The sequence below is a fragment of the Harpegnathos saltator genome, unplaced genomic scaffold (genome assembly GCF_003227715.2).
Source record: "Harpegnathos saltator strain DR-91 unplaced genomic scaffold, Hsal_v8.6 scaffold209, whole genome shotgun sequence".
Lineage (NCBI taxonomy): Eukaryota > Metazoa > Arthropoda > Insecta > Hymenoptera > Formicidae > Harpegnathos > Harpegnathos saltator.
Window position 1 is genome coordinate 139,790 of NW_020229994.1, and position 19,767 is coordinate 159,556.

At 47.3% G+C, this 19,767-nt stretch overlaps 1 protein-coding gene across 1 annotated transcript in view; it reads right to left on the reverse strand.

The window, feature by feature from the left end:
* Positions 1-19,767, reverse strand: part of cwo (transcription factor cwo) — a 67,945-nt gene that overhangs the window by 39,336 nt on the left and 8,842 nt on the right. The window lies entirely within an intron of this gene.

A 19,767-nucleotide genomic window follows, 5' to 3' on the forward strand; every position in this document is an offset into this window, starting at 1 on the left:
ACGGATTCGTCATCAGCGACCCCAGAAACCCCCGTGTATAAATTTTCGTGTATAAATTGTGATTCGGATTTTCTGAAAAATACGTACCTCAAAGGGTTAACAAAGGCTTGACGATGAACGAGCCAAACCGCTTTTACTTCCCACGAAGCAAAATCGGTTTTACGAAGGAGAGGAAAATCTCTCTCCACAAAACGGTCTGATTCACTATCACGTGAATCGCACCTCGCAGTCTTTTGCCTCCGTGCGTATAAAAGATCGCGAATCGTATATTTAGGTCGAAAATCATAAGACCGCTTATAAGGTGTCGCTTACAAATTAAAAATCGCAAGCTTGCGCATACAATCGTCAATACACTCTCGGGACGGTAAGGGACGCGGCCCCAGGCTTTGATAACTCCCTGTACATATACACATACACTTTGACTTGCGGAGACGAGAGAGGGGAAACGTTAGTCTCGCCGCGAGTATACCCATCACTCGCGAGGCGCCCCGCGTCGCGCGGGGTTAAACGCACCCCGTGCGGGCCCCGGCCGCTTACGTAACGCGCGTCGGCACGAATGTTTCAGTCAATAACCCCGCGCGTGTCCCCTGCCCCGTTATAGATTTTCCGCTGTAAATAGAGTGAACGGAAAAAGCACGAGGCGCCGCGCATTATTGATAAGCCCGGCAATGTCGTTGCTTATGAAAATTGCACGGCGACACCGTTTCCCTCGCCTCGTGCGGGGCAGCGACGGCTCGCGTTGAGGGCTCGCCGTCGCTGCTCCACGTGAATTTTTCAACGAGCCGCGGCCGAGGGTGCAGGACGAGGGCGGGCGGGGGGGGTTAAAGGGTTCCGCGCCGGTCTTTCCCTCCGCTCCGTGGCACAGATACGTCGTAATTTCTGCAAGACAAGTCGGAAGGTCGCTGGCTAATCCGCTTAATAAGCTATCAGCGATCGAGCCTCATTCGCCCGCTAATAATTGATGTGTGCCGTTCGCAATGGTAGAGCCGTGCGATCGCGGTCTCGAATGCCGCTGTGCGCGTTCGCCACGCGCGAGTCGAAGTTTCCTCTCAGTGCTACGAATATTTAACTAGCCCGCTGTTGTGTGTGCAAGTTGAAATGACGTCGCGGTTTCGGATATTCGTCCACGACTGACCTTCGAATTGTAATAACGTAAATCGAATGTGGGTTCACGCGTCGGATCGACTTCTCGGAATAATTAAGTATGATGTTGTGGTACCTTCAAAGTAATTCAAGTTGAAATGGTACGAGGCGGATGCAAAAAGTTGCTCGTGTCTATCTCTCGAGTTAAGCAGAGAACGAGATTTTCAAGGACTCGTGATTTTCGCGAATAAAGTGAACAACACCGAACGCTTACCCTCCACGACGATCGGAATCGGAAACACGTGCCTCGAGTTCGAAGACGGACCGAGTCCGGTGAAATTATTGAATATTAATCGAACGAGCAACCCACGCGATTCTGTTTTACCGTGGACTTCACTATTTTGGTTTACCAATATTTCCCGGCCATTTATTCACGACCGATCGTCCCCCGGCGTCTCTGCGACAAAATGAGATCGCTATTGTGTTACCGACGAACGCATTCGCTCGTGCGGGAGTTCAAGGACGAGCTCGTCGATATCGCACGCTCGTGAACCGAACGCGTGCCGCGACGCGAGATTGATCTCCGTCGTCAAAGAATAGCACGGGGCTTCCTCGCGCGACGGAGAAGAGAGGCGGGAGGAGAAAACCGCCGAGAGCGACGGGGCGGGAGAGAAGAGCAGAGCAGAGCAGAGCAGAGCAGAGAGAGAGAGAGAGAGAGAGAGAGAGTCACTATAAATAAGACAATGTCGAAGAAAAATATCCAGATGTGAATCTCACGCTAGATGTGAATCGCCGCGTCGAAAGCTTCTAGTAGACACCATCAAAATTCTGATTCGCAAGAACGAAGCTCGCGGAGAAAGAGCCTGGAAAGCCCAGTATCTTTTTAATTCCATTTATGCAATAAATATACACCGTACTGAAGTAATCATTGCATTTGTATCAGATCAATCACGTTTTTCGCTGTATTGTTTTTTGTTACCGTATTTACCGTTTACCGCGGTCAAGATGTCTGGTAAAAATCACGTTTCGCATTTCGTTATTCCGCGTGGCAAATATAAGCGTCGTGTGAAGCGGTAATGAAAAATACAAGTTTTGCATCAATGAATTATACGGGATGTATCTGACCTTCATCGATAAACTCGCAATATAAATTCTGTAAACATAAAAAGATATAAGTAAAAAAGTCTCGGTAAATGCATGTCCTCGAACATTCACTTTTTGACATCCAGTTGCCGCATAACCTTAGTTTTTCAAAAATATATTTATTTATTTATTAAATGTGTCTTACACGAACGAGTGATGATACGTCACATACATATAGAAATTGTTCAAAAGTTTTGCCACATCCATCGAGACGTCAAGAGGAGATAATATTTTTTTAATTTTTCGCAAATATTATCTTTCAATTATTCGCAACAAACGGCACACCAACGATACATACCGAGTGACTCCTCAGTTAATATTCAGAAATTATCAAAATTGATAGGTATTATCTTCCGAGTAACAAATAAAAAAAGCATCTTATCACGACATATTTTCTTGCGCTGTTATCACATCCTCCGGAGACTATGCTTGAAAAATCAACATTTCGCGGTTTCATACGTTCGCCAGGACTTTTTCCACATATTTTTCAACACAGGATCTCAGCAAATCCCCAAAGTAAATTTCTTCGGCAGAGTTCGAGTACGCCCTGTATAAAATCGCTGCCGAATCCCGCACACCTCCACTGTCCAAGACGAGGAGGAACTCGAGGTAACGTGCGAATTGCATAACCACCGCCGCGGCCGCGGCCGCGGCGACGGCAGCGTTCTTTTATCGCTTCGTGTCTCTTACAGCAACGACGACGGCCGGCGCGGCGGAGTCACGTTAAGACGGATTATACGGCGAGCACCTCGTGCACATGCACGTGGTTGACATTTTCCGGCATGTGACTACGGCTCCGTTCCATCCCGTCCCGCCCCGCCGCCCCGCGAGAGAGCTCTCCGCTCTCTTTTACGCGCGTCGGCGACGCACAGACACCTGTGCGTCGTGTGCACCTGCAGCTGCGCGTACTACGCGGCTTCCCCCTTGTAACATCGCGCGAGAAAGGATGTTTGCACGGCGCGCCAGCGCGCAGCGCAGCGCGTCGTCGCAAACGAACGCGAGCCGCATGATTGATACTACAACTACAACGGGGGGAAAAAGCAGTTTGTCTAACGACTGAATTTTGCCGCCGTCTGGGAGACGAACGAGTCTGGGGAGTCAAGGGGAAAACTCGCTTGCGCAGGAGCAGAAAGATCCCCCTGGAAGCCTCCATCTCATTTGTCTCGGCGGAATTTTCATACAGTTGAACGCTCGGACGAATCTCTTCCTCTCGATTCTTCCTCTCATCTTTGCTCAGCTGCGCGCACTGGAGGTCTCTCCTTTTCTGTGCACCAAAGGATCGCCCAAGCGAGCCTTTTGGGCCGATTTATCCGAAAAATTGCCCAAACTCGTAACGACGTACTCGTTATTTATACTCTCAAAAGCGACGCTCTGTCGCGAGTAGAAATAATGAAAAAACACAGAAATACGTTTCCCTGCTATCGCGCATTCTTTCAAATACCTGTCACCTCGACCGCTCCGGTAGAAATAGGTCGTTCACTGTCACGGTTCTAGTGTCAACACAGGTCAGACGCCGATCTTCGAAGGAAAATCCCGATAAGGCGATATCGCGCGAGACAGAGGTCCGATTAACAGGAACGATAACGCGAGAAAGTTCGGAGCAAATGCGTCGCTTATTAGAGGTACCCCCCCATAAGTGATCAAGTGATTTGAGACTCTTATCAGATTCTTCGCCAGTTTTTCCACAAGCGCTGTTCAAATATTATCTTCTTCGTGTTTTGCGCATGGTTAAAGTCATTTCCAACTGATTATTATCAATTATTACATATCGTTGCTGAAATAAAGATGAGATACAAAAACATATAAATGAGTAGAAAAAAATATAAATGAGGGAGAGGGGAAAGGGGGCAGATCGAACGATAAAAGGTCCCCACGGATTTTCAAGTGTGTCTCGTTTTGGGAGACTCGATTACTTTTAACCCACGACACGTGTTTAAATACCTACGGCTATTTAAACGCGATACACTCGGACGGTGTCGTTAACCATCGTCGTCTCCCGTCGAGCGCGACTACGCGCCCACGCGTCCACATGCTTTCACGCACGCACGCACGCACGCACGCACGCACGCACGCACGCACGCACGCACGCACGCACGCGTCCCACACGGCGGCAGGATGGAACGTCGACAAGATTTCGTAACGAGAGAGACGCCGGGTTATTCGCATTAACGAGCGGCGGCATTAATTACACGGAGAGCCGCCCATCGTCCGGAGGAGCATCCGGAATCCTGTCTCGGCCTGCGACGCACGGCCGAGTCGGTGTCGCGCGTGACGCAATCGCGCGAGACTCGATTTCGATCTGGCGGATTATATCCTCCGGCCCGGAGCGTCCAGCCTCGAAATTTCGGCCTTACCTTCGGCTTCGGCCAACATGATCTACAGATTACGCAAGACCAATGGAGTATCTACCAATGGAGGTGCTAGTGTGCATTAGGTGTTTCGGTTAATTTGCCGGGAAGAATTGATATTGTTCACTACTTATTATCTACATTATTTCAATATCAAAGTATTTTCCACCACTGGCTGGACAACCTTCTTCTAGCCTATCCTCCTGGCGAGAAGTCTTCTGGATACCAGGATATTGAGGTAGAAAAAAGACTTATCTTTAGAAGCAACCCCATTCATCGTCACTTCTCCAAATTAATCGAAACATTTAATAAGGTTCTACTGAGCGCCTGCAAACGGCAGGAGACGCACAATTTGCCACTTGTAGATCCTCAAAAGGACTTCTCGGCGAAACTGGATTAATCCTTAAAAAATCCACCATGGGTGAAATTTCGGCCCATGCGAATTTTGTTTCGTTCTTATGAAATGTATTAAATTATCCGCTGCAGACAATAACTTCTCTACTTCTCATCTAATATTCATAATCGACAATAATAAATACATTTAATCGCATTTGTGTTTGACTTTCTCTATCTCTGAGATAAAAATATATATATGTCGCGGGATGAAATTTCACCCATGACAGCCATAACGTGATTTTCTTGGATGGCAATCTTTTCAAGATTAAATACAATCGAGGGGGCCGAATCGAAATTTCGATCCTACGAATACGAATTTCATATTTTGACGTCTCACGAGTGAATCTCGTTGCTGGTTGCAGGTAATGACCGAAGCGATCGGTCACTTTCATCTGATTGGTCGTACCCTGACTACCGATCAAATTTCACCGGTCTACCAAATTACTCGTAATCACGCGACTGATCAATTTTGCCTATAGACCCGCGGATAATTTTAGTCAACTGAGGTTTTCATCTCGATTAATGCTCGACTCGGCAGGGCCGCGCTGTCGCGCGGGATTTACCTTGGCGCAGTGTGACATGCATTAATTACGCCCGGTGCGCCAGCGTGATTGCGTGCGTAAGCTGGATAGAAAAAGAGAGGGCCGGGGAGAGGGGGTTGGCGAGCCGTCAGTCGCCGGTGCTCGATCATCTTAACGAGATCGCGAACATAAACCGCGAGGCGTTCGCTCCCGACGTCGACACGACGTCGGCCGTTGGATTTCCTCCTCTTCCCCGATAATGATTATCTTAATAACAATCTGATATGGAAGGAATGCCGCGGGAATTTCTTTCACATCTACTCCCGCTGATAAGTATCTCTCGCTTTCTCTCTCCCTCCCTCTCTCCCTCTCTCTCTCTCTCTCTCTCTCTCTCTCTCTCTCTCTCTCTCTTGCTTCAAACGGTGCAGCGGAGGAAATGCGTTCGCATAGAATGAATGGTCGCTTTGGGTACGCATTAGCATTAGCATTACGAGCGGATCGGCATTCGCGAATGCGCGAATTCGTGATTCACTTGCAAACGCGGATTTTCAAACGCATGAAAACGCGCAGATCAGCGCGCGTCTTGTACAGCGAGCTGTTTCAAGACATGGTTGCTCGCAGATTCGTTGTTTAAATAAAAAGATAAAGTTTAGTAAACATAGAGTTTCTCCAACGTTTCCCAATTTCAGGTTGGCGCAAGCGATTCATGCGCTTCCATCGCATCGCGAGCGCGCGATGGTGAATAAACGAACGAGTATCTTACCGTGTTATTATTTTATTATTACCGCTTTGTTTACGATAAGCGTTCTACGTGTACACCTTTCGTAAACATCCAAGTAATGATGCACGGCAGGATAGCTGTTCGTTTATTCAGCGCGCGTGCGATCAGTGCGAGCACACAGACGAGACTTGCGTTTAACAAAGTCGAAAAACGCTCGTAACTCTGGGAGGACTCTCGCGATTTTTCGACCGTCATCTTTTTTATGTTTACTAAGCGCTTTTTACTCGATATAATGAAGTACTATCTACCCGGTAAGAGTCTGGAATCCTTCTTTTTCTTTTATATCTTGTGTACACGCACGGATTTTCTCCACTTTACAAATTTTTTAGTCCTTTTTCCTTTGCGCACAAATATACACACACGCTCGAGATCGCGCATCGCGTCGATCTCTCGACGCCGATCTCGATATAGGTTCTCTTGTCGCGTCGCATCGAAAATATTTTCGACCGATACGCCCGTATCGTCCTGTGTGTGGCTCTCGACGACAATGTCGTTATCGTTACGTCAGCGTTGCGCGGATTCTGCGCGATACGCGATCGTTACACGCTGCGTAACGACGTAACGATATCGATGCTCTCTCTCTCTCGCTCGAAATTACGCGAGACAGACCCCGGCAGATCCGTGATCCTTGGATCCAGGCCTAGATCCGGCCTGGAGAGGTCCGCTGGCGCGCACAGCGCAGTCGTGCCCGAGATCCACGCGAGGCGTCCTTCATCGACCTTACTGCCCACCACCTGGCGCGCGCGCTCGCGCGTTCACTTTCACGTTCGACCGCGTGAATGCGCACGTGCACGCGTGCGTGCGAGCGAGCGAGGCGCAATTCATTCGCCGCGCGACGTCGGACGCGGTTCTCTGCCGGCCGATCCTATTCCCGCGATCGCGACCTCTGCGATTAATCCCGGCGGCGCTCTCGCAGTCTCGCCGTGACAACGATTTCTCCAACGCGAGCGTCGCTTTGCGAAATGCACGAGTCGCGTGAGCGCGCCTCGAGATTCGCGGAGCGCGTTCGCGTAGCGGCGAACGATCGAACTTTAGGCGCTTGGCATCCAGCGCAATCTTTATTGTATTCTTATCTGTCAGATAAGGGCGTAATAAGGAGAGGCGATATGTTTGCGCCGTGTACACTTCGGCGCACTTATCTATCGTGACCAATTAGCACGCGTAAGATTCAGGGGACTCGTCGAGCACTGTCGTTGGTACACTGGAAAAAAATTGTTGAATAAAATTAAACAAATATTTGTTCGGATAGGACTGTAAATACGTTTATTCAAATTAAACGACTAATTTCTAAAATGAAATACAGAGATTCTCTGAATGTAAACTTTTTTTCTTGAATTTTAAAAAATAATTGCTTAATTGAAGTAAATGTATTCATAGTCGTATTCGAACAAATATTTGTTCAATTTTGATACAATTTTATCGTATTTTTAATAGAATTTTTTCTCAGTGTAGAAATCGTACATCTTGCCGGTCGATTAGACCGCTGCACAAAGACTCAGAGCTGTTGAAGGAGAGGAAGAAGGAAGATATAAATAATAAACGGACAAAGAAGAGCGGGAGATGGAGAGCAGGAAGTCTCAAGGGGCCACGCGCGTTAGGAAGATCCTTGTGAAGAATGCTAATAAGTTTCGTACGAGTTGTGCAGTTTCTTCAATTAAACACAAGTCGTGTTTTATCTGTTAATGAGGTAGAAAATCCCTTTTGTTTGAGATACTATACATATATATGTTCGATTGAACTTCTTGAAGAGTGTCTTAAAGGAAAGGAAGCATCCATCAGGCCAAGATGACGGGAAATTTAATGGAGAAGAAGTGCTGCTCTTCAATCATAAAAGGTAAATCAAGCAGAGATTTAGAAAATTAATCAAAGTAATCTTTTTCACAATCGCAATCACTCGATGACACTTTTCACTTCATCGGTTCACGGAACCGGGGCGTTGAAACCGCCTCACAAACGAGCGTACACACTGCTGTTCGCGCGTTTCCATCCCGGCGTTTTCGTAACATCGCATCCGTCGCGACTTTGTTCTGCGTAGCGCGAAAGCACTACGCTTTCTCTTTCTTCCTGCGAGCACCCGCGATACCGCCTGGAGATCTTTTCACTTCCATTGCAATTAATGCGCGCAATTTCAAGTTAAATTTCCTTCGCGTGACATACCTCGAGGGACGTGGCATCGCGCGCAGCTTGACACGCTGACCATTCGCAGCTATCCGCTCCGCACAAAGACTCCAATATTGATAGAAAAATGTACCGTGACCTCGATTGAAATTGATTCCCCACCTCTGGCCGCCTTTCTTCGCAACCTCCACACATTTGTAGCTCAGCACGTCCCCAAGTAGCAGTTACAGCGCGGCGAGGGTTGAGGAAGGTTAATAATCGTCTCGTGTCGCCCTACGCGAGTTCGTGGTCTCGGGCGAAATCGAACGGGGACCGTCTCGGACAAAGGAGAGAGAGACCGACGAGAGTTGCCGTCGCGCGTCCTTCGACGACCTTTTTGCGCTCGCCCGTAGCTGTACGCATCGGCGTGCCGCCGAGACGACGGTGGTACCACTCACTTTCACATGCTCGCGACGCGCGTCGCACTCACGCACTCACGCATGCAGCCGACCGGTCGCGGCCGCGCCGTGCGCACTCGCGCGAGTGCGTAGGTATGCAGCTATGCCATCCGTCGCGCATACCTACGCGTAAACAAACGCTACACGGCAATAAGATGCAGGTATGCGCACGCCGAGCCGAGCCGAGCCGAGCCGAGCCGCGCCGCGCGTTATTGTCGCGCGCGTTTATCATCTTAATAACGCATTCTCTTTCCCGTGCTCCCGCGTGTAGCGATTTATCATCTCCGGCTCGTTACCTCTGTCGTCGTCGTCGTCGTCGTCGTCGTCGTCGTCGTCGTCGTCGTCGTCGTTACGCCGGCCGCGAAATGACGATCCGCGATGGATTTGCGAAATTTCGCGTGCGTCAATTCTCAAATGCGGATCTTCGCCTCTCCAAGAGAAGAGAAATATTTCCGACGCCGCGTAATCAAGAAAAGAAAGAGAGAGAGGGGGGGGGGAGAGAGAGAGAGAGAAAGAGAGAGGCAAGATAACGTTATCGCGACGAATTTACATAATGGGAGTGGCGAAATCCAAAAATATCCTTGCACTTTCGTAACGTCGTTCGTTCGTCGATTCTGTTCTGTAGCACGTAGGCACGTCTCTCTTTTTTTTCCGTAGACACCCCCGTCGGAGATCTCTTCGCTTTCGATTAATGTTTGCAACACACCTTTTAAATTTCAAATTGATTGCGGTGGAGTTACAAGTGAACGACTGTAATTTTCACTTTCAAGAACTCCCGTGAACACTCTCTGAGCGTCTTCGAGTAAAATTCCGCTCGAAAAGCGGACCGACAGCCGAGTCGAGGAAGATTTTGTCACTCGCATAGAGTGAGTTCTTCCATTCTGCATCGCTGAATGGATAATCTCATTCGAAGTCGAGGAGTGTGTCTGATGCGCGCTCCGCTGTTGCAGAAACAATGTCACTCTAATCGATGAGAACACTCACTCGTACAGATTAAGAGTCCACTCACAAGGGACACTTTATGACATTACCGGGTCTTCTTAGATTATATACATAAATTGTAATTAATGACATCTACACGGTGGAAAATAAGATACCAGTTTAGTCCCTTGAGAAAAAAAAATCCGAGTCTAAATTTCAAAGAAAAATAACGCATTCGCGTCCTGTTGATAACCTGAAAATATTAATTAATTGATTCATACTCATTTGTCCATTTACCTTTGTCGTTTACATTTGTTATTTTTGATTTTTACGGCGAAAGAATAACACAAAAAGTAATGAAAAAACCGCAAAAAGGTAGATAAAACAAACCGTAAGAAATATTGACAGGACATTTTCGTTCATACGATGTAAACGCGAAACTTCGAAACTATATTTCAGTTATGTAACACATTCACACGCTTGAAATATTAATGATCCGATAAAAAAAAAGCAACTCGGCGATATACTCAAAGTCAGGGACCACAAATACATAGACGTCGAAAGAAAATGATTGAATATAAATTAATTGAAATTTCTAGCTTATTAACAGGAGCAACGGAGAACGGGCAGGGTTATTTTTAGCCGAAATATATAGCGCACTTCCTGCGACGTAAATCTGACATTTACATTTTTTGCCGCGTATAACGTTACGAGCGATCACGCACGACCATGAAGAGCCGACGAAAGAAACCAGATAAGAGAGACTCGTGTACCCGCCATTGCATCCCCCGTATCTTCCGTAATTCGATTATCGCCCTGCAAAATCGATGGAGATCAGCGCGGCGATGAACGCGTCCTCGTCCAGCGCTCTCGTTTCGTTTCTTGTCACTCCGCCGGATATTTTCACCGCATCGCCTCGAGTGAATTCCCTCCCTCCGTCGGCCGGCTCGCGAACGCGAGATTTTATCCGGAGAAATTCGCAGAGTATAAAGCATCGAAGCGTACGCTCGTTCTCGCACGGCGGCTGTGGAATGTGTCTACGAGACTAGACTAGACGCGTGCATATTCAACGAGCGCGTCAAACCGCCGCCGCTCGATACAAGGCGGTTGATGGCCTGCTTTAATGGGTGGCGATGCTTTAGTCCCGCGATGATGCAACTACAACACGGGATGATTTATACCTCGCGTCTCGGTGACGGAGCCCCGTCCGCAGGGCCCCGTTGACCCCCGCGACTTTCCGCGCTGTGCGAGGGAAGTGAACCGACTAGCGTCGTCGCCGTCGCCGTCGCCGTCGTCGTCGTCGTCGTCGTCGTCGTCGTCGCCGTCCTCGTCCTCGTCGTCGTCGTCGTCGTCGACGATTCTCGCTCTATCGCACATACGCATTTTGCAATCGCCCGACGACACGACACGTCTACTACACGCCCGTCCTCGATGCTTAATTGACGGTTGACAGCTGCGGAACAGATGCGTCGCCGATGCTCGGTTAACCTTCTTCTTCTTCTTCTTCTTCTTCTTCTTCTGTCCTTCTCTGTCGTCATGCTCCCGTGAGCCTAAGTTTCCCGCGAGTTAAAATCGAGCGCGATCGGCCGTCCCTAAGTTATTTTCGGCCGACCAAGGTCGCTGCCTTGAATGGTCACTACCGAATTAGCATAATTCTCGAAATCGTGGCCGCAGGCGTCGGCGATCCACTTGGAGACTTCGTCGATTCCCCGACGAGCGACGCGATGGCGATGAGGATTGTCGCGCCGCGGCAAGAAGATGAAGAAGAAGAAACCGAGATACATGTCATTTATAAATAATGCACCAAGACGACACAGGTGAGGTGGGGAACGCTCGGAACGTCGGTCGTTCGTTGAATTGAATATTCGGATGTGACGTCCCGATGACGGATATTCGTCAAAACAGAGAAAGGAAGAAAAAAGATATGCGCGCAAACATTTAATCAGGAAGAGAGTCGACGATATTTTCGGTGGATTTCGAGAAAAAAATCTGCCTTACATTATAAATATTTATTCGCGCGTCTGCGCGAAAATGTGAAGGTGAGATATCTTATTTTAATATTATTAACCCCCCTCCTTTCTTCAGAATACGGAATCTATTTTACGTAACGTAAGCGTCAGAGTGAGGCCCACTAAAAATGCAATCCTCACTGTCAGTCATAGCATCCAGATCTTTTCTACTCAAGAAACTTGAAAAAGGAATATTATGAAAAAATTATTTATACGAGGTTATTAGAAAAAAAAAATAAATTTTAGAAGACCCCCCTTCTCTCGCTGGTTACTCTAAAGATAAAATATTTATTCGCACTCTTGGATTTCCGAGGCGACCGTAGCCGTCGAAAAAATGCATCGGGCAAAACTTGCAAGATTGTCTAGGACTGTTCTGCTTTCTTCGTTCTTTTCTCACCAGCTCACTGTGCTTGGTCTCAGACGCCTCTCGGCCCTCGCGAGATATCGACGCGATCGCCTCGATTTCGACGTACCCTCTGATTCGGCAGTCCTTTCCAGGCCAAGTTCTCGATTTAAGTGTTCTGCGAATCGGCTGCTTCTAACTACGCAATCTGATTCATTCGTAGATCGGAGCGGCACGATAATCTCTCGCAACCTGTTGCTGATCGATAACAATAATACGCCGCATTGCCGGGGAGAACGAGGCTGTATTTTATACAATCGAGATCCTTCGTTCCCCTCCGCCTCGCGCTTAATTATGACCGCGGCGAGTCTATTTGGTCGGAATCAATTTAATCGGACGGTTCATCGCGTTTATCATCGATGGAAACTATGTACCTCCCGCCGGAGTCGAAAAACAAGAAACGAAGAGATCCTCCCGAAGCAATCGATTGTCATTACATAATGAAACGGCATCGAGCTCTGTCCTCTCTCGACTGCCTACTATCTGCAGGATTGACTCGCGAAAGGATCTTCACGACGACAACTTTCATTCGTCGAGTGTCGAAAATCACGTTTCGCTGCTCGGAGCGTTCTTTTTTACGGAAGAGAAAAAATCAGCTTTCTAAAGTGTGATCAGCATATCCTCCATCAAAATGCTATACTTAAAACTGTGTTTCAAGATCTCTCTCAGTTGTTGCTCACATTACTGCTGATTTGAGATCAGCAACATTCAACTGATTCCCTTTCCTATATTGAGGAAAAAGTGTTTATAATTTTTTTTTCTGATCGTATAGTCACACAATGAAAGAATTATAATAATTATAACATAGAAAGAGATGTTGAGAAGAGAAAGACACTGATTGAATTAACGAGACAACGAGAATTCGGCAGAATCAGAAAGAAATTCTGTCTTCTTCGACCAAAACGCGTTTATTCGTCGCCACGATAATTCGCCCAATTCTTCCTCTCCGAAGGAGCGAGAGAAGTTTCTGTAAATAAGTTTCCGTTAATAACTTTGCACGTGTATACTGTTATACTTTTTTGTCAGAACAATATAGTCTCGAAACTGGAGATGCAAACAATTTTTAATAAGACTATTATCTCTCTCTCTCTCTCTCTCTCTCTCTCTCTCTCTCTCTCTCTCTCTCTCTCTTTCTCTCTCTCTCTCTCTCCCTCCTTCTCTCGGTTTAAGAAAAATATTCACTGTGCTGCCGCGGTTATCGCGAAATTGCCATTCCGTGACGCGCGTTTCGCGCGTATTTTCATTGCAAAGCACCGATCCGTTACCGTCTGTCCATGCTTACATGCGTGCGTGCGTGCGTACGTGCGTGCGTCGGGGAAGGAGCGAACGAGCGAGCGAGCGAGCAGCGGAGGCAGGCAGGTATTTCGAGAGAGCCAAGAGAAGGCAGTTATTCGCGCTACATCGATTAACGCGCCGCGTGTTTTTTCGCATGCGCCCGGCATAATTCTTTCGTTACGCAAGCTTCGCGCCGAAAGTTCTCGCGTGAAATCGCATGCACCTTCTTACTATTCGATGACGTTCGCGAACGCGCCCGTGCCCGTCCGCCGAGCCGCAAAAGGTCAAGGATACGCGGCGGGCATGGTAGTGTCTCGCTTATAAACAAAACCATGTACCGAAAACCGTCGCCGCTCTCTCCCCTGGAAGCGGTGGAGAGAGGAAGAAAAGAAAGAAAGGGGCCTCTCATCATCCCTCGGCGATATGAATATAGATATCAATGCAAATGGATACGCGCATTTATGCGCGAAGGAAGTGCAACTATATAAATATTAACACATGGCGGCGGATGGGAATAAATATAAATATGTTAGTATATATTATATGCATAAAGCGGTGGAGGGATGCAATTTCTGCCAACCGTGGCGTCAGATAAGAATAATAATAATTGCTTAACCGGCAATTCATAGCGGATCACTAAGCAATGCGCCTGTCAATAACTGTTTATTATATTGTTTATTACTTGTCTTACTACTATATTGCCGATTAGATGGTTTAAAAATAAAGAAAAAAAGTCTACATACGGGGAAAAGAATTTAGAAAGTTAAAGAATATATATCAAAGATAAAATTAGGACATGGTAGAGAGAAGAGTGAATATTGCGACCAAAGTACGACCGGGAAGCTAAGAAATCAAGTTTAAATGTAAAAATTCGGTAGACGCTACGATAAATCAAAGTATAAGGCAACGATCAAGTTTTATATGTATTGGAAATAAAAATTGCAAAACGAAAGCCAGCCTCGGTCGCGCGAGCCAGGGATTACGAATTATAATAAAGTAAAAATATACGATAGGGAATAAAAACTGGAATAATAATAAGACAGAGATAAGACATGAGATAACGAGTAAGAAATAAATTACTCATTGTTGCTAATGTTACATAATACACACCTCCACGTGCGTGGTGACGAATCGGGCGGCGCGGAGAGCGGAAGAAAGGAGCGGACGGTTCTCTCTCCTCGGCGTATTGTTTCGCTCGGCGTGCGACTGCACTCCAAGTGCGCCGCGCACACTCGCATATACCGGGTCGCTCGCGTAAAAATACTAACCTACATCGCGGCGGCGAGCGCGTGTCGGGCAACGTGACTTCTGGCTCGCCGCTTCGAGTACCGCGGCGAGCGTACGCTCGCTCCCCGGACGCGCACGCGCACGCGCACACGCCCGCGCCCGCGAGATAGTCGTTTGATCAGCGGATCGTCGAAAACGGCGGGCGCGATGTTACGTTCGGTATGTACCGCTCGATAGAAACCGTCGTGGTGCCGTTTTTAACGGTACGCTCGCTCACGGACTGATTGCGTCCGACGCCTGCGATAATTGCTACACTCATCTGTGTGGGAAGCTTTATACGGATAACATGTGGATAATATGTCGTTCAAGCAGAATTATATGAATGATATATATATATATATGTTATTTACATGGGTTTATATAAATAATATATTATTTTTGTCGGACACAGCGGGAAATCTCTCGGTGATTATTCCGAGGCTTTCAGATTTCCAATCACGCGAGTCGTTGAGATCCCGACGAGGGTCAACACGCAGGTTGATCATTGCAAATACAATTATCTTTAATCAAGGTCCAATCGAGGAAAAGCTTCGGTATCATTTGTTGTTTTTCGAGAATGTTATCGTGTTACCTGATTTCTTGGACCATTTGTAACAACGATCTCGTAGCTAAGACGGCGGTTTGCATAATACTATTTAAAAAGAAGAGGGAAAAAAAAATACAGTAATGATAATATCAATGTTCAACAAAAAACACGGGATATCGTTTGTATATAAAAAAAGATATGGAACATGATACAGTCACTGAAAATAATTATGTTCGCAGCAATCAATCCATGCTAAGGATAAGCACACAATCATCAATCGGGAGACATTGTCGTGTATCGTACGCAAATCTTGATTTTTATATGTCGGCTGTCAGTTGTTTTTCAATTATTGGTATGTATGACATACGCGCGAGATACAATATCTCCCGACTGATTGTGTGTTCACCCTAAGCCTCGTTGGTCTGTGAACGTTTTCTCGCGCTCCAATATGAAGTACCCGCACGATTCAAGTCAAGCAGATTTATGCCGCCCCTTGCCCCCCCTTCGCTAACGACATAATACGATACGACAGGCAAAACGCTTTAAACTTAACCCGACGATCATTCGACGCCTTCCGCGCTTTCCCACGGGAGAGGCCGGGCCAGGAAGTATTGGTAAATCGGAAAGTTCCGTCCATCTTTTTTTTTTTAAAGTTCCATCCATCTAGCGGCAAGTGGCTATAGCTAGGACTGTCGTTAACCTCTAATGTCTAAACGAAGCTTAATGGTTTGTCTTGACATCTGTCAATAATATTCAGTAAAGGTACACGTTTGCATCAATAACATCGTCTTTTACTGCATCGGAAATGTCGAAATTTGAGCCAAATAAGCGTCATTTGCGCCAAGTGTTAATCTTTTGCTTCAATTGGAAGAAAACTGCAGCTGAAGCTCATCGAATGCTTGTAGGAGTTTATGGTAATAACGCTCCTTCCGATAAAACATGCAGAGAAAGCGTTTCGACGCTTTAAAAGTGGTGGATTTTGATGTAGAGGACAAAGAGCGTTCTGAACGGCCAAGAATATTCGAAGACGAAGAATTGCAGGCACGGTGGACGAAGACCCATGTCAAACGCAAAAGCAATGTGCAGAAGCATTAAATTGTGCTCAATCTATCATTTTCGATCGTTTGAAAGCCTTAGGAAAGGTTTACAAGGAAGGAAAATGGGTCCCGTATGAATTGAAGCCAAGAGACATTGAAAGGCGAAAAACCACCTGCGAAATTCTGCTTGTTAGGCAACAAAGAAAGGGCTTTTTACATCGTATCATCAGTGGGGATGAAAAATAAATTTATTTTGACAACTCCAAACGTCGAAAAACTATTTGCGATCCCGGCCAACCTTCAACATCGACGCCAAAGCGGAATATCCATGGAAAGAAGGCAATGCTCTGTATTTAGTGGGATCAGAAAGGTGTGCGCTGTACCATGAGCAGTTGAAAAGTGGTCAAACAGTCACAGGAGGGGGGGGGAGGCGGGGATCTCTATAGAGAACAAATGATCCGTTTGAGCTGAGCATTGCACGAAAAACGACTAGAATATGAAACGAGACAGCATAAAGTGATTTTGCTTCATGACAACGCTCGGCCTCACGTCACAGAATCTGTCAAGGAAACGTTAGAAGCACTTCGCTGAGAAGTGTTATCCCATGCGGCTTATTCACCAGACTGTACCCCTTCCGACTACCACTTGTTTCGGTCGATGGCACATGCACTTGCTGACGAATGCTTCAATTCTTATGAAGACGTCGGAAAATGGCTCTCTGACTGGATAGCCTCCAAAGATGAGTCATTCTTTCGCCGCGGAATTCGCTTGCTGATCGAAAGATGGAAAAGGGTCATCGCTAATGATGGACAATATTTTGATTTATGTTCTTTTTTTGTTGATTGATGTTGTTGATACTTTTTCATTTTGTTTCTTAAATAAAGCCATACGTTTTGCAAAGAAAACAGACGGAACTTTCCGATTGACCTGATACACGTTTTGCAGTTCTAGAAATACCGCGGCCGCGACGCGCGGTTAAATCCGGCGGAGAAGTCGGCCCCGATTTCGCGTTTTCGCCGAAGCGAACCTTGACTCCGCCGCCCCGCCGAAAAATCGAAAGTCAAGCGGCGCAGCAGTCTCGATCGGAGCACTATGGCCGTCGCAGGCCATAGCGGCGCATTCCTGCGCCGTCGATTTCACTCGGAAAAGAGTTGCGATTTCTTATCGAGTCGCGATCTGCTTCCGGAGACACACACCCCGAGCGACCGATGAGCGCGCGATAAACCGCGTTCGTCGTGAAATCAATTTCTTCCTGCCTTCCTCGCTTTTACATTTGTCGATCCTTCCTCGACGAGAGGAACCCCCCGACCGGTGCTCGATTACGCGAGTCTGAATGACGGGACGTGCGGTCGCCGCGAGCGGTGAGAACAATCTCGCGAATGAAAGGCGACGGGTGCGGAGTTTTTCGCAGTGAATCATCTGCCTGCGGTAATAAGATCGCTGTACTATTTTCCACGAGCGCACGTGCACTCATCGTCGTCGCTGTGGCGCGGCGGCGCACACGCACAGAACCGCAACGAGGACGGCCAAGCGCCAAGGTGACTCTCACTTTTTCCCGAACGACACTAAACCCCCCCTCCCCCCCCGCACCGATAGGATTATCGACCTCGACGTCGACGCGATGGATTACCGATAAAGAAAGAAAGAAAGAGAGAGAGAGGAGCGCCGGTGAAAAAAGATTTCACGAGAGAGGAAGCTCCGTCGACACTTGTTACGACTAACCGAGTAAATTGACTCAATTCTATAAAATGATTCGCTCGCCAATCGCCGGCGATTACCATCGGTTCGTGAACGAAAGCGGATGAGGCAAATCGAGGCGCTCTGACGAACTTCGGGAAAAACGGGCGCGAGTAAGAGCGCGATGAATACCTGTCGGGCTGACGAAACATTTCAAAGAAAAACACGCTCGACCGACGAAGAGGTCAGAGTCACTGCCTCTCGTTCTTCGTCGGACCTTACTCCCACGAACGATCTTTCTCCCCTCTCCCGCGTTCGTTTGAATTCAGCTCGTCGAAAAGGCGTGGAAAAAGCGCGGCGAGACGGTGTACTTCAACTGCGCCGCTGTTCTTCCGCCTTATCGCGACACGCGTAAGGTTTTATCGTCGAAATTTTCCATCGCGCTCGCTCTCGCGGAGGCGACAGGGACGCCTCCGACGAGGCATTATCTCACGACGGGCGCACGAGGCGAACGTCGCGTGTCGCGTTGCAGGAAGCGCGTCTACCCGGTGCGCGCACCGGGGCGTCGAGTCCCGAGGTCGACGGAAGAGGAACACGTCCACCGGGGCCGTCGGCTCGCCGATTGACCTCGCCGCTCCGCGTTGCGTCGAAACTCTATTCGAGCGAGCGCGGACGCGACGCGCACGCTCGACGGCGATAATAAATAGCCGGGTGTGACAAGCGACGCGGCGGCCCGGAGGAGAGTACGACGTATAAATATCGCGCCTGCCACGCTGTCACGGAGTTATTGCTGCTCATATCGAATTCCATTGATGTCATCGCCGGGCTTTTCTATTTCGGAAAGCCGTGCTGCTGTTTGGGTCGGTCGGCTGCTCCTTCTCTTTTCCTCGCTCTTCTAGGCCCGTCGCGTGTTACAATATTATGGCGATTGCGACCGTCAGTCGTCTATCTACTTTAAAGTTCCTCGTGTGCTTCGCGAGGGTAAAGGGGGAGGGGGGGTTCACTCGGGCTGACTCGCGCGCGACGCATCGCCAATGAGCGGAGGAGCGCGCGAGTCGGAGGAAACAAATATCAGGTGAGAGAGGATCCGTCGGCTGTTCGGAGCTTATCATCGCCGAGACGAGAAACTGCCTCGATCCGGGAAATTGGAGAAACTTTGTCACAGTATAAGAAAGAACATATCATAGGTTCACTCGGTGGCGGTGCTTTTGATCTCAGGTGCTACAAGACCGCCATATTACTAGGTTGTGCGCGGGTGATAATTTGAACGACAATGAATAGTAACTAGAACAGATTTATTGCTGTTTTTCAATATTTACTGTCAAATCTATAATATACATTATAAAATAATATAAAAACATGAACCATTATTAATATAATATGTTAATAATATTATAATTAATAATATATTACTAATTAGCATATTACTAATTATAATATAGAAATATGTATATATATACAGGGTGCTAAATTTCAAACGTAACAGGTAAAATATCTCGAAAACTAAATGATTGATTGAGGTCCGTCTTTTTTTTATATTGTATCGTTTCGAAGGGGACACATTTTGATTGGAACGAAATTTAACACTTTGCAAATTTAAATTTGCACCTTTGCAGTTTATTATATAACATTTATACCCACCTCTTTCATTCATTTTACTGATTTTAATAAAACAACAATATTATATTAAAAATTCGGTCATATGGTTAATCGTTGCTTACACTTACATATTTTGACAGCTACTGGCCGCCATATTGTTGGTTGTGCGTGACAAACGACCGTTCGCACTATTTTGTGCCGAGTGA